Here is a 17,051-nt window from a genome sequence, read left to right as displayed (position 1 = left end):
TACTCTTGAAGTACACACACAGGCACTAGAGGCCACGACAGAAAACCACTGAGTGCCTGGAGGGAAGCCCAATCGGTGAACCACACTCAACAAATAATGGTGATGCTTAGCTAATTAAAATTGCAATATTATTTCTCTCTATGTACATTAGCAAGAATGAGTTGTGGTGTTTTGGTGAGGTGGTGAAGGAAAGTATTCTACATTGTAATGTTTTCAATGTTATCAACAAATAGAATTATTAAATTTCTGAATCATGTTTTAGCAACACTAGAGGAAGAGTGTGCACATTCTCATCCAATGTGTATCAACATGGGCGTGATACAGTGTGCCTTCTCTGTCACGTACACTGCATCCTTCATCACAATCAATAAAAATAAGCTAAGTTTCACTTCTTTTTTTCACATCAGCTATGGTCTGTTTCACTGCTGGAACAAAGGCACCTCCAGGCAACACCAGGCACCACAAACCACAAACCTGACACATGACAGGTTGGTGGAACAAAGGCACCTCCTGGCAACACCAGGCACCACAAACCACAAACCTGACACATGACAGGTTTTTTAAAACTTTGCCAAATGGTGACAAATATTAAGATGGTGGATGGTGTATTCCCCTTCCAATAAGGCTCTTCACTGCCTCTGTTGCAAACTGTGGTGGAGGGAGTAACTCTGGTGTTAATGCCATGGATCAATCAGCACACGGTGGACACTGCATCCTGAAACACCTTGGCATGAATCCAGGGCATCACGTGTTCACTGTGCCACAAAATGGAAGGAGCCGGAAAATAGGACTGTTCTTGCAACAACAACAAATAAAAAGGATCAAAAAGTTGCTGAAAATGAAGTAAAACAATGGAAGGAGATCCCTTCAAGATGGCTTCATAACATTTCCTGCAACACAAAGTTTGCCTCAACAGACACTGAGAAGCAATGAATTTGTGAGTAAAGAGACTGACTGGTGGTCAACCACAAGTAACAAGGAATGCAGCACATTTCATAGAAGAGTTGGTTTGGTGGCAGAATATGACCCAGTATTGTGTGAACCTCTCAGAGTCCTGATGGGCAACAAGCAACAGGTTCACTGCTTCTTATCGGTCACCTGCCATTCAAAACAAGTTTATTGAGATTTTTGGGGAAAATATAAGAAGCAAAATCAATAAGCAAATAAAAGAAGGCAAGCACTTTCCAGTGATACTCAACAACACTCCTCACACTTCACATGAGGATCAAATTAGCCAAGATTTTAGTGATGCTGTGATCACTGGAGGTTGTGGAATCATTTGTTGATATCCTTGAAACAAAAGGTAAAACAACACAAAATATTGCTACTGTGATCTTGGAAAAATTAGAAAATGATGGAACTGGTATTAAAAACAGCACAGGGGAGGCACATGACAAAGCTGCAGTACTGACTGGTCAGCACTGTGCTGTTCAGAAGCGTATGAAGGAAACAAATCCAAAAGCAGAGTTTGTTGTGTGTACAAATGATCACTCAGTCTGGCTTGTGTTCATGCAGCTTCTGTTGATGGAAATTCTGTTGCCTTTCTTGGAACAGTAGAAAGTGTTATAAAAATTTTTCCATCATCAACCCACCGCCGGGACGTTCCAACTTGTGTCAGTGGTCAAAGTGTGCAGCGCAGCATTCAAACAAGGCGGAGTGTGAGGGGAACTGTTGCTGTATGTGTTGTAAAGGAACATTTGCCACAAATCTTAAGTGACTGAAAAGTTAATTTGTGCAGAAGAAAATGGAGTTACCAGATGAGAGGGTGGTGTGCTACTTGGTGCTTTGTTGGCACTTCCATTCTGTGCTTTGTTGGCCTGTGGGAAGCTGTCCTCCCAGAAATTGGTGACACACAGGCCAACCTCCAAACCAAACCACTCAACTAACAACAATGTGATATGAAACTCAGGGCATCACAGGACTTGTTGGTTAAGGACACAGAAAAGATTGTCACTGAAGGAGTTAAGTGTGGTAAAGCAGTTTGTGATGGTGTGGGTACAGTCACGGAACATCACCATCGCAGCACTGAGAACTAATACATTTTTTGGTAAGGATCACCAGACGTTGGATTGCCATATGGCGGTGAATTAAGAAGACAAATGTTTTCTTCAGAGGACAGAGTGATCCAAGAACTAAATGTGAGACTTGAACAGCTTGGTGAACTAAATGTGAGAGTTGAACAGCTTGGTGAACTAAATGTGAGAGTTGAACAGCTTGGTGAACTAAATGTGAGAGTTGAACAGCTTGGTGAACTAAATGTGAGAGTTGAACAGCTTGGTGAACTAAATGTGAGAACAGCTTGGTGAACTAAATGTTTGATCACTGAACTTGGTCACTGATCAGTGAGTGCCAACTTACTCACACAGATCACGATGGCACTGATAAGATGAGTTCCTGCTTGAAAGAGACTGAGCGCAGCATTGTACAGATGTTGCCACTAGTGAGGGTGACACCAGTGTGAGGGGTGAGGGCTCAAGCCTCAAGGCACCTGCACCTCTTGCAGTTTATTCATATATATGTATAATATATATATATATATATATATATATATATATATATATATATATATATATATATATATATATATATATATATGGACTGTAATAATGTATTACTTCTGGGAAGGGCAGGAAATTGATTGAAGGCCGTGGACCAACCCGGGCACCAAAAACCCCAGCTATACCACTGTTACCACCACCACCACCACCACTACTTACTTTTCTCCTCCTGCTTCTTGACTAAAGCTGCCATCACCTCCTCCTTCCTTCGCCTTAGTGCTTCAATATCCGCCTGAGACAGAGACAGAGAGAGAGAGAGAGAGAGAGAGAGAGATTATCATTTTCATTACTTATTACATTATTCTTACTTTCATTATTATCATTATTATTATTATCTAGAAAAACATTCTTATTGCAAATCTAAATTACATAAGGCAAGGCAAGGCAAGGCAAGGCAAGGCAAGGCAAGGCAAGGCAAGGCAAGGCAAGGCAAGGGTGGACCAGCTTACCTTCATCTGGTTATGGAATTGAGTGTTGATTGGTCCACTCTGGCTGCTCCCATGGCTCTGTGTCTCCTCCTCCTCCTCCTCTGTGGTCTTCCTCCCCTCCTCCTCCTCCTCCTCCTCCTCCTCCTCCTCTTTCTCCTCCTCATCATCTGTAGCCTGGACCACTGCGGAGAGAAAGAGAGTATTAATAAAGAGAGAGAGAGAGAGAGAGAGAGAGAGAGAGAGAGAGAGAGAGAGAGAGAGAGAGAGAGAGAGAGAGAGAGAGAGAGAGAGAGAGAGAGAGAGAGAGAGAGAGAGAGAGAGAGAGAGAGAGAGAGAGAGAGAGAGAGAGAGAGTATCAGGGAGCCGGGGCCTTACCGTCGGGGCTGGGTGGGGTGGCGGGGCGCTGTGAGAGGGTGGCAGGCCCCAAGAAGTCCTCCACTTTAGCAAGGGATTTCTCCACTCGCTCCACCAAATGCCTAGTGCTGGCCGAGAGGGTGGCGGTGGTGGTGGTGGTGGTGGAGGCACAGTGGGGGTCCTCTGGGGGGTCCTGGAGGGCATCCTGGAGGGGGTCTAGAGGATGGTCTTCAGGGCGTCCAAATTCCGCCCACACATTCTGGTCCATCCGCTCCAAGTCCCTCATTTCCTCAGAGTCCAGGAGGTGCTGGGTGGGGGTGTGGGGCCTGGCCGGGGCAGGGGTCGGGGTGTGGGTCTTTGGGGCGCTGGGCGGGGCATCATCATCACTGTCGGAGGATGATGATGACGCTGCGGGGCGGGCGATGCGACGGAAGCGTTTCCTGCCAGAGAGCCGCGCCCCGGCCACCCGCCCACCACCATCCTCCGCCCCGGACCCCACAGGCCCCTGCGCTGCCTCATCCCACTGGCTCCGGCCCCGCCCTGTGTCTGTGGGGCACACTGGTTTGGCTGTGGGGTGCTGGGAGGCCTTCTGTGAGGGGGCCAGTTCCCCCTGTCCACCCCGCTGTGTCAGGATGTCTTCCAGCACGGGGCGGACAGCCTGAGGGGCCTTGTGGCGCAGGCTGGGGGCCCTTACTGCCACCCGGCCCCCAACATTCTCCTTCTCCACCTCAGTGTGGGATGCAGCAGCCATGCGGTGGCCTGACCCGCCCCGCTCCCTGGCCCGGCCTGCCCCACTGCCCCGCCGCTCACCACGCTCCACCACCACCCGGCTGTCCTGCTCGGGGTGCCCCAAGTCCTCCAGCAGGCTGACGGACTCCTGGCTGGCTGGGGTGGTGGCTGGCGGGGCCAGGGTGTGGCCCAGCGGCCCAAACACCTCAGACAGCTCCTCCTGGTCCTGACTGGCCCCCCCATCCCCCTGGCCCCCTGCCCCACCAATGCCCAGTGTGGCACCAGCGAGGGGCAGGGCCTGGGCCATGTCCTGTGTGACACAGCTGCTCTCCACCACACACTCACTCTCAAACAGTGCCTCAGACTCACACCACCACCACCACCACTACTCAATGTCAGCGCCGCCGCTGCCGCTGCTGCCGCTGCACACACACCCTCACGCTGCTGTGGTGATGCCGGCGGTGGTGATGGTGGTGGTGCTGTAGTGCATGGTGGTGGTGATGCTTCTGCTGTTGTTGCTGGTGGTGGGGGTGATGAATGGTGCTGGTGGTGCTGCTGGTGGTGCACACTCTTGCTGCAGCACACACTGCCACAAAGAAAACCAAGAAGTGAACACACCACTCGCACCACTGACCCACAAGGCAGAGATGGGTGGCTGGACACACTCTCTCTGGATACCAACCCCTTCACTACCATCAACTGGTTCCATATTCACTCTGGTGACTACTTGGTCACTTTCTACACCTTCACAAACTCATGGGGAGATTAAAATGGTGAAGACTGTGGCCATTAATCTTGTGACCTCCATAGACCCTTCCTAATGTCAATAAAATGGTCTAATGGTACACAAAACTCAAGGTAAAAATGTGTCCCAGTACTGAAGGGGTTAAAATAGTGAAGACTGTGGCCATTAACCTTGTGACCTCCATAGACCCTTCCTAATGTCAATAAAATGGTCTAATGGTACACAAAACTCAAGATAAAAATGTGTCCCAGTACTGAAGGGGTTAAAAAGGCTTTCAACAGAGTACCACACAAAAGACTCATGGAAAACAGAACACACAGGAGGAATGAAGGGAAATATGTTCAAGTGGATGACAGACTACATAACATATAGGCAAATGAGAACAACACCCCATCACACTGGACTATCACAGGGTTCACAGCTGCCACCAATTATGTTCCAAGTATGTCATCAATAAAGAGAGCTTGAGTGGCTACATAAATTTGTTTGCAGACGATGTGAAGCTTTTGAGAATAATAAGGAACATCTGACTGTATGGAACTGCAGAAAGATATTGACAAGATCTGGGAATTGGAGCTAAAAGTGGAAATTAGAGTTTAATGCCAGGAAATGTCATGTGATGGAGATTGGTCAGAGTAAGAGAAGGCCAATGTGGGAATACAGAATGTGAGAAGAGATTGTAATGAAGAGGAGTGAAGAGAAAGAGGAGGGAGTGGTTATGCAAGACAGCCTGACTCCAGAAAGACACAACAATGGACTGCTTGCTTCAACACACAGGACACTCACTAACATCAGGCTGGCATTCAATTACATGGGCAACACTACCAGGAGAAAGATCATCACCACCATCATAACACACACTGAGATACGCAGCAGTGGTGTGGTGTGGTGTGGTGTGGCTGCATGTAAGGAAACTAGAAAGACTTCAAAGGACTGCCACAAAGATGTTGCCAGAAATAAAGGACCTTCCCTATGAAGAAGGACTGAAGGAAATGGAACTGCCAACTTTGAAGGACAGACGGGAGAGAGGAGACCTAATAACGATGTATAAGATAGTGAACTGTGTGGAAAAGATAGACAGACAACACCTGCTAACACTGACGGAGGATGGAGACAGACAGACAACACCTGCTAACACTGATGGAGGATGGAGACAGACAGACAGACAGACAGACAGACAGACAGACACATGAGAGGACAGACACTCCAAGAAGATGGTGAAGAGTCAGTGTTTGAGGCACATTAAAAAGTAGAGTTTCCCACACAGGACGGTGGACACCTGGAACGGACTGAGTGAAGAGGTTGTACCACAAGAAAATGTCCATAAATTTAAAGAAAACCTGGATAAAAGACACACACACACACACACAACACACACAACACTGACACAGGACACACACACACACAGACACTACAAAAGAAAAGGACGGAGGATGGAGACAGGAAGACAACAATCAACCAGTAACACTGATTGATAGAATTTTCAGAGAGACGATAATTTGCTAAGGAATATTGACAGACATTTCACTACATGGACAAACAAATGATGAAGAAATTGATAAGTACTATAATAAGACCCAGATTGGAATATGCAGGAGTAGTGTGGACCCCTCATAACACTGACATAGGAAGTTGACAGAGAGACAGACAAACATGGCTACAAGAATGGTTCCAGAATTTGAAGGATGACATATGAGGAGAGACTAAAGGCTATGGACTACCAACCTGGAACAAAGAAGAGAGAGGATCTGATACAAGTTTATAAATTGATCAACGGAATGGACAAGTGGATAATGAGAAACTGATCCTGAGAGAAGAATATGACACAGACAGACAGACAGACAGTAAAATGAGAGAACAGACATGTCTGAGAAGATGGTGAAGTGTTTCAGTGTTTGAGGCACATTTAGAAAGTAGTAGTTTCTGCACACGACGGTGGACACCTGTTAAAGGACTGAGTGAAGAGGTTGTGGCCACCAGAAAATGTCTATAAATTTACAACTAGGAAAACCTGGATAAACAGACACACACACACACACACACACACACACACACACACACACACACACACACACACACACACACAATGGAAATGGAATGGTTAGGCGTGGACAAAAGGACCATGTCATGGAAATGGGAAAGAGTGAAAGTCTCCTTTCACGTGGGTTCATCTATAAGATGAGAGATGGAGTGTAACTGAGAAAGTCAAAACCTTGTTGGACTTAGGAGTGACGATGGAAGAAAACAATCAACCAGTAAGCCATATTGATAGAATTTTCAGAGACTGCATAAGATCAAAAGGAATATTGGTTAGCCCCATTATGTAGCATTTCACTACATGGACAAAGAAATGATGAAGAAATTGATAAGTACTATAATAAGACCAGATTGGAATATGCAGGAGTAGTGTGGACCCCTCATAAAAACAACACATAAGGAAGTTGGAGCTACAAAAATGGCTACAAGAATGGTTCCAGAATTTGAAGGGATGACATATGAGGAGAGAGGAAAGGCTATGGATCTACCAACCCTGGAACTAAGAAGGGAGAGAGAGAGAATAGAGAAGAGAGAGAGAGAAAGATCTTGGAGAGAGAGAGAAGAGAGAGAGAGAGAGAGAAACACAGAAGAGAGATATTTGGACTATCATATAGAGATGTTCACTAATATAAGAGAGGCATTTCATTACATGGATAAAGATATGATGAAAAAATGGACCAAGCATGATAAATGTAGACATGGAGACAGCAGTCACTAGAGGTCTCAAACCCTCTAAACTACTAGCTAAAACAACTAGGGAAAGGACACACAAGACACACTACAAACACACACACACACACTACACACACTCACATATGACACAAGATCGACTGAAGGAAATGGGACTAAAGGACCTCACATATGAAGAACGACTGAAGGAAATGGGACTAAAGGACCTCACATATGAAGAACGACTGAAGGAAATGGGACTGCCAACCTTACAAGATGGAAGAGAACGAGGGGACCTAATAACAATGTACAAGATAGTCAATGATATTGAAAAGCTAGACAAGGAAGACCTGGTGCTGGTGACAGAAGGAGATGGAAGGACAAGAGGACATGTCAAGAAGATCAGGATGAGGCAGTGTGTGAAGGATGTTGGAAAATACAGTTTTCCACACAGAACAGCAGAGAAGTGGAATGCATTCAATAATGAAGTTGTTACACCACATAATGTGCTGAACTTTAAGGAAACACTGGATAAATGGACACATGGAGACAGGACACTATGAGCCACACTCTACAATACAACTAGGTAAATACAACTAGGTAAATACACACATAGAGAAGACTTAGTAATCTGGGCCAAGAGAGACACAAGAGGACATGGAAAGAAATGAAGAAAGAACAACTGCAGGAAAGATATCAACAAGTTCAGGTTTCCACAGAGGTGTGTGGAGGTGTGGAACAGACATTCAATATCTCCAAAGAAAGGTTGGATTGGCATAAATATGGACACAGGACACCACCAATGTAACTCTTTTCCTCTATGTTACAACTAGGTAAACAAACACACACACACACACACACACACACACACACACACACACACACACACACACACACACACACACACACACACACAGCCAACTCACCTATGCTGTCCTGCCTGAGTCTCTAACAAGCCGATGTACTTCATGAGGACCTGGTACACCTCACAGGGCACCGCGTGGAGGCACAGGTCACGCAGCACTCCACCTCCACCACCTCCACCACCACCCACTGCCCCTACACCAGCCCTGCCACCTGCCTCCACACACCTGTGGGGTAAAGGAAAATTAGGAATATTGTTTTTCTTTTTCTTCTTTTTTCTTCTTTTACTTAAAAAGAAGAAAAAGAAAAAAAGAAAACGTCAAATTTAGATTTTTCTTTTTTATTCTTTTTTTGCTTGGCTAGAAAAACAAAGAAACAAAAACGAGAGAGAGAGAGAGAGAGAGAGAGAGAGAGAGAGAGAGAGAGAGAGAGAGAGAGAGAGAGAGAGAGAGAGAGAGAGAGAGAGAGAGAGAGAGAGAAACATAGCAACACAAAGACAGACAGACAGACACCAAAACACACACACACACACACACACACACACACACACACACACACACACACACACACACACACACACACACACACACGGAGTGCTGCCGTCGAGCAGGACACACGCATCTGAACAGCTCGCAGAGATTATTACATAAGGGGTTGAACTCAGGCCTAGATGTATGTACACGGGGAGAGGGGGCCATAGAGAGATTTCTGGACAAGTTGGAAGTGAGAAAAGCAATGGGGGTGGCTGGTGTATCAGGCTGGCTGTTCAAACAATGTAAACACCAATTACTGGAGCCAATTTGTGAAATAATTCAAAGTTCAATAAATGAAGGGAAACTTCCACTGGAGTGGAAGAGAGCCAACGTAATACCCATATTTAAAGGAGGAAAGGCAACTGAACCACTAAACTACAGACCAGTGTCACTTACAAGTGTCGTAGGGAAGTTAGGTGAAATAATTATCAAAGAAAAATGGGTTCAATTTGTAGAAGAGGAGCAAGTCCTATCGAACAGACAGTTTGGGTTCAGGACAGGGCGGTCATGTGTATCAAACTTGTTAAGCTTCTACTCCAGGGTTATTGCAGGACTGGAAAGCACAGATGGATGGGTGGACACAGTATGCCTGGACATTAAAAAGCCTTTTGATAAAGTCCCTCACGGAACACTTCTTTGGAAACTACAGAACACAGGAGGACTGCGTGGAACCTTGCTACAATGGACAACAGATTATTTGAAGGATAGAGAAATGAGAACTGTGATCAGAGACACACACTCATCTTGGGGTAAAGTAACCAGTGGAGTGCCACAAGGGTCAGTGTTAGCCCCCATTATGTTTCAAGTTGATGTAAATGACATTCACAATGGGGTAAACAGTTACATTAATTTGTTTGGTGATGATGCAAAGCTGCTAAGAGTTATCAACACCAGAGAGGACTGTTTGCTGCTGCAGGAAGATTTAAACAAGATCTAGGAGTGGAGCAAGAAGTGGAAATTGGAGTTCAATGCCAAGAAATGTCACATAATGGAACTAGGAAAGAGTAAGAGAAGACCAGTATGGAACTATTTGATGGGAGAGGAGCAAATAATGAAGACTAAAGAGGAAAACATCTTGGAGTGATCATACAAGAAAATCTGAGCCCTGATAAACACATAAGCAAGATATTTGGACTATCATATAGGATGTTCACTAATATAAGAGTGGCATTTCATTACATGGATAAAGATATGATGAAAAAAATCATCACAAGCATGATACACCCAAGGCTGGAATATGCAGCAGTGGTGTGGTCTCCAACCTCTAAAAAGGATACAAGAAAACTGGAAAGGATACAGAAGATTGCTACAAAGATGGTGCCGGAACTAAAGGACCTCACATGTGAAGAACGACTGAAGGAAATGGGACTAAAGGACCTCACATGTGAAGAACGACTGAAGGAAATGGGACTAAAGGACCTCACATGTGAAGAACGACTGAAGGAAATGGGACTGCCAACCTTACAAGATGGAAGAGAACGACAATATCATTGACAAGATAGTCAATGATATTGAAAAGCTAGACAAGGAAGACCTGGTGCTGGTGACAGAAGGAGATGGAAGGACAAGAGGACATGTAAAGAAGATCAGGATGAGGCAGTGCGTGAAGGATGTTGGAAAATACAGTTTTCCACACAGAACAGCGGAGAAGTGGAATGCATTGGATAATGGAATTGTTGCAGCACAGAGTGTGCTGAACTTTAAAGAAAAACTAGATAAATGGACACATGGAGACAGGACACTATGAGCCACACTCCAACCCTCTACAATACAACTAGGTAAATACAACTAGGTAAACACACACACACACACACACACACACACACACACACACACACACACACACACACACACACACACACATGCAAAGTCGGACTGGTTGGTGGTGGAGAGTGGAGTCCCACAAGGCTCAGTGCTGGCACCAATACTTTTCCTGGTATATATTAATGACATGCCAGAGGGAGTAAACAGTTATATTAATTTGTTTGCGGATGATGCAGAGTTGTGTAGGTGTGTGAAGAGTGAAGAAGATTGTGAAATTTTACAGGCAGACCTGGATAAGATTTGGGAGTGGAGCAAGAGGTGGCAAATGGAATTTAATCTGAGCAAAAGTCATGTGGAGATGGGAAAGAGTGGAAGACAGCCAAGAGGGTCATATAAGATGGGTGAAGAAGTAGTGTTGAAAAAGGTGGAAAAGGAAAAGGATTTGGGAGTGATAATACAAGACCATGGGCAGTTTGAGGCTCATATTGATAAGATGTTTGGAGAAACGTATAATTTGATAAAAAATATTGGATTAGCCTTCCATTATATGGATAAAGATATGATGAAGAAATTAATTAGTATGGTAATTAGACCAAGATTGGAATATGCTGGAGTGGTTTGGTCCCCTTATAAAAAGAAGCATATAAGGAAGTTGGAGAGATTGCAGAGAATGGCAACAAAAATGGTTCCGGAATTGGCAGAAATGACCTATGAGGAGAGATTAAAAGAAATGAATTTGCTTACCTTGGAACAAAGAAGAGAAAGAGGAGATTTAATACAGGTTTATAAACTGTTGAATGGACTGGATGAAGTGGATAATGAGCAAATGATGTTGAGAGAGGAAAACTTAAGTAGAACTACAAGATCGCATAGTAAAAAGATAGCCAAGGGAATATGCTTGAAGGATGTGAAAAAATATAGTTTCCCACAAAGATGTGTGGAGGTGTGGAATGGTTTGAGTGAGGAGGTGGTGTCAGCAAGGAGTGTGCATAGTTTTAAAGGAAAGTTGGATGTGTGTAGATATGGAGACGGGGCCACACCAGTATGATACCCAGGCCCTCTAAAATTACAACTAGGTGAATACAACTAGGTGAATACACACACACACACACACACACACACACACACACACACACACACACACACACACACACTCACCTTTCCGAACACAGCGGCCCCACAGCCCTGAAGGGAACCACAGCGCGACTTTCCTCTTTCTGCATTAACACAGGGTCACAGGAAGCAGACGAACGCAGCACAGAGGTCACAGCATCCTTCCCTGGGGTCGCTGTGGTGCTGTTTGCTGTGGCGGAGTGCTGCTGTGCTGTGGTACTGACAATAAGGCTATCTAGGTCCTCTGTATTGGTTGAAAAGGAGAATGTCTTACGTTGTGGCCTTGTGGTGTTGTGTGCTGTGGTGTCTCCATCTCTCATTCTCTTCCCTGGTGGTGCTGTGTGCTGTTCCTGCTGTGGTTCTGTTCCTCTGTCCTTGCGTTTTGCTGTGCTCTGTGGCTGTGCTGTGGCTGTGGCTGTGGCTGTGGTTGTGAATGGTTCTGTGTTTGTTGCCAATGTTGTTTGATTCGCATTCTCTTGGTTCTCTCTCTCTCTCACTATCTCTCCTTTGATCTCATTTTCTCTCTTTTTCCTTCTTGGCAAAAAGTGTTGTCATTTTTATCTTCTTCCCTTCTTTCTCTTCCTTTCCTGTTATTCTTCCTTCATCTCTCTTCTTCTCTTCTTCGATTTCCACTCTCAAATTTGTGGATCTTTTTCCTCTTCCTCTTTTCATTGTGTCTGCCTCTCTTCCTTCCTCCTCCTTCTCCTCCTCATTCTCTCTGTCAAAATCACCATCTTTCTCTCCCTTCCTTATTTTAACATTCTCTTTTCTATCTCCTTCCTCTTTATTTTCTCCTTCCTCTCTCTCAAAGTCAGTGAAATTAACCACACTTTCTTCCCTCCTCCTCCTCAGAACTGGCTGGACATTCGCAGTGTACCTCGGAGAAGGGGACAAACTCTCTGCTTCTCTGTCTGTGTCCTTCACAATATAAGGGGCTGACTGGGCCTTCCTCTCTACTGAAGGGACTAGCTTTTGTAGGGAGAGACGTAGAGTTTTCCTGGTACTGGTGGGTGTAGAGGCAGTAGTAGTGGTTTCAGGACGTTTAGGTGTGTTTTGGGCAGCTTTTGGCGTGTTTGTGTGCGATTTTTCAAGATTCTCGTTTGAAGTGGTGCAATTTTTGTTGGTTTGTGATGGTGTAGAGGTGGTGTTGGTGGTGTTTGCGGTGTTGGTGGTGTTTGTGGTAGTGTGTTCGATAATCTTCGCTGCATTCTTGAAAGTTTCCTCCAACTTTTGCTGTGAAATCTTTTGTTTTTTCTTGATTTCTGAAGATGTGGAGGTGATGGTGGTGTTGGTAGTGGTGGTGGAGGGTGCGGTACAAGCTATCTTACTCTGTTCACCTCTCACTGCATTCTTACAAGTCTCCTCCATTTTCTGCTGTGAAGTCGCAGGTTTTTTCTTAATTTCTGAAACTTTAGTGGCCGTAGCAGTCACAAGAGCCACATTTCTCACACCCTTCTCTACCTTATCCTTACTTTGAACACCACCAACACCTACATCATCCCTCTCACACTCCAGCACTGACATCTTGGACACAATATCCTTCAGACGCTGGACTCTCTCTCTCTTATTCTGCGAGAGAGGCAAATGCTCCACGTCAAACTGCGTGTCTTCAATAACAAAGCTTTCAATAGATGACATGACCTGATTTTTCAATTCTCGGTTTTCCATGACTTCATCTCCGCCTGTGATGTCCAAACTGGCATTTCTTGGGACTAGTTCTTTCCGTGCCCCTTCGATGTGTGACCACCCGGGGCTCTTGGCACTCTTGGCACTCTTCATGCTGACTGCGGTAGTGCCAGAATGCCCTGTGTCTATTAATCTGTGTTTCAATGCGGTGTAGCGAGTGTTGGTGCGTTTCGCCTTTCCCTCGGTAAAGCGCACCTGTCGTTTTCTAGTCTGCGGTGGTGATGATGGTGGTGCTGTTACTGGTGCTGTTATTGGTGGTGCTGGTGGTCCCATAGCTGTCTTTGTAGCTGTGGCGTTATGCTGCGTTAAATTCAAGAGTGAAATGTCCTCGCGCAAAACAGCTTCCCCATTAGTCTCCTCCGCCCCAGCTAGAATTTCCGGGGCTCCTGCATCCTGCCCCGCCTGCCCCGCCTGCCCAACCTGCCCCAGCCTCCCACCCCGGACTGATTTATCTTTATCGGGGCTGTGTGCTGTGTCCTGTGGGATATCCTGCGCTGGGGTGACGAATAAAGCCCCTTCCTTGTCCTGGCTGTCTGGCGGGGGTGCATGAACCGGGGCGGGGAACGGGGCAGGGCGGGGCGGGTTATTCTCCTTCGTCTCCGCTACAAGTTGGTCAAAATGGTCCATGGTGTTGTCGGGGCAAGTATCCGGCAAATCATTGTCATCATCATGGGTGTAAGCAATAGTGGACTCTCGTGGGGCATGAATGGCGCTAATCCCAAGGGGCGGAGGTGGTTTTCCGGGGCAAATAGGGGTGCTTGAATCTGCGGGGCCTGTTCCCATGGGATCTCGGGGTCTGGACGTGCCTCTGCCCCGCCCTCTCACCCGCCCTGCCCCGGCTATAGCCCCGCCACGCCCCCGACCGCGGTTTTTTGGGGGTTTGGGGTTATTTTGGGTTGGGACGAAGACGTTGTTGTTGTTGTTGTTGTTGTTGTTGTTTTGGGTAATTATGGTGGCTTTGTTGTTGTTTTTGGTCTTGAAAAACTTCCAAGTGGTGTTGCTGGTGGAGGGCTCAGTGGTGGCGGTGGTGGCGGTGGTGGCGGTGGTGGTAGACGCCCCAGGATACCCCGAGGAACTAGACGAATGAGAGAGGCCAATCTGAAAACCCACTTCTCGACTATTATCCAGCCACTTCGCCACTTTATCCTCCACCCCGAGACTTGGAAGCGCCCCCTGACCCCCATCGGCACGCCCCGCAATGCCCCGAGGAACCCCGAGCTGCCCCACCTCCTCCCCTGGCAACATTTCCTGCCCTTGACTTGCAGAAACTAAATTATCACCACATTTCTCTGCCATTTTTTCTGCTGTTTTCCGGGGGCCTATATAAGCCTGCACCGTGGTCCCCCCGCCCCGGATACGCCCCCGCCGGATACCCTGGGGCACCGGGGGACCACTGGGGCGCTCTAAGGGGGCCTGTTTTGTCGGAGAAGAGTAGGAGTGTTCACGAGCGATGGAGTTCAAAATGTCTGGCTCGTTTGTAGGATTTTGTGTCGTTTCTGCCATGTTGTTGTTGTTGTTGGTGGTGGTGGTGGTTGTGTGGTGGTGGTTAGGTTAGGTTAGTGGTTAGGTTAGGTGGAGTGCAGGCTCAGTTCTGTAAAGGTTAGGTTAGGTTAGGTTAGGTTAGGTTTAGAGTATTTGTTGTTACCTTATAAATGTACTTTTTTTTCTATTTGTGTTTCTCTCTCTCTCTCTCTCTCTCTCTCTCTCTCTCTCTCTCTCTCTTCTTTCTTGCTTTTTGCTTTATCTTTCTATCTTCTCTTTTTTCTCTCTCTCTCTCTCTCTCTCTCTCTCTCTTTCTTTCTTGCTTTTTGCTTTATCTTTCTATCTTCTCTTTTTTTACTCTCTCTCTCTCTCTCTCTCTCTCTCTCTCTCTCTGTCACCCCCACCACCCTTCCCTCACCTTGTGCCCCGTTAGCAGCCAGAATCCTCCTCTTGGCGGGGCGGGGGCGGGGCGGCACCACCTCCGGGTTGTAGAGTGCCGTGGCCCCGCGTTTCCGAGTGCCCCGCCTTGGTTCGTCTTTCTCCTCATTCTCCGAGTCATCGTCTGCCAGCCCTGCCTCGGGCGGGGCGGCCGGTACTTAGAGGGGGTCACTGTCGGGGGAAAGGGGTAGGGTGAGGGGGGGGTGGTGGTGGTGGTGGTATTCTTATTGTTATTGATTTTTATTTAACTACTACTACAATTACTACTACTACTACTACTACTACTACTACTACTGCTACTACTACTACTTCTACCATAATACACCAAAAACACCAAAACACCCCCAAACATCTCCAAAACACACTCAAACACATCAACGCACCCAAAACACCTCAAAACACCTCAAAACACCTCAAAACATCTCAAACACACACAAAACATCTCAAAACACCCCAAACACCCTCAAAACATCCTCAAAACACCTCAAACATCCCAAAACACACAAAACATCTCAAAACATCTCAAAACACCCAAAACACCCACAAAACATCTCAAACACCCCAAACATCTCAAAACACACCAAAACACTCCAAAACATCCCAAAACATCTCAAACACCCCTAAACTCCTCGAAACACACCAAAACACTCCAAAACATCCCATAACATCTCAAAACACCCCAAAACTCTCAAAACACCTCAAAACACACCAAAACACTTGAAACACCCAAAACATCTCAAACACCCAAAACCCTCAAAACACCCCAAAATTTCTCAAACATCCCAAAACATCCCAGAACATCACAATAACCTCAAAACCCCTCAAAATACTTCAAAAACACCTAAAACATCCCAAAACATCTCAAAACATCCCATATACACCCCAAAACACTCCAAAACATCACAAAAACCTCAAAACACCTCAAAATACTTCAAAAACACACCAAAACACACCAAACACAAAACACCAAGAACACTCAAAAACACCCAAAACACCTTAAAACATCCAAAAACCACACCAAAACATTTTAAAAACACACTAAAACACCAAAACTCAAAAAACACCACAAGACAACTCAAAATACCCCAAAACTCTCCCAAAACAACTCAAAACACCCCAACAAACAAAACGCACGAAAGACACCTCAAAACATCTCAAAAACACCAATAAAACACCCAAAATCCCCAAAACACATCAAATACAACACCAATAACACCTAAACACACCACAACCAAAAAAACAGCTGGAAACACCCCAAAACACCCCAAAACCACACCACAAACCAAAACACCCCAAACACACCAAAACATTCCAAAATACATCAAAAACACACTAAAAATGCTCCCAAAACACACACAAAACACCAAAACACACCAAAACACACCAAAACAAAACACCAAAACACACCAATACAAAACTACACCACAAACACCCCTAAAACACCACAAAACATACCAAAACACCCTAAACACACCCAAACACACACATAAAACACCAAAACACACCAAAACACATGCCAAAACACACAAAACACAACCCTGAAAACACACCAAACACACTCAAAACACACTCAAACACCCCAAAACCAAACACACACACAAAAACACCTGAAACACACCAAACACACCCAAACACACCAAAACACACCCAA

The 17,051-nt window shown here is 45.8% G+C and overlaps 1 pseudogene; it reads right to left on the bottom strand.

Annotated features, from left to right (window-relative positions):
• LOC123506865 overlaps positions 1–17,051 on the bottom strand; it is a 35,962-nt pseudogene that overhangs the window by 9,793 nt on the left and 9,118 nt on the right.

Source organism: Portunus trituberculatus, chromosome 2 (assembly GCF_017591435.1).
Source record: "Portunus trituberculatus isolate SZX2019 chromosome 2, ASM1759143v1, whole genome shotgun sequence".
NCBI lineage: Eukaryota > Metazoa > Arthropoda > Malacostraca > Decapoda > Portunidae > Portunus > Portunus trituberculatus.
The sequence above is the reverse complement of the archived record's forward strand: the minus strand, read 5'-3'. Positions and strand labels throughout refer to the sequence as shown.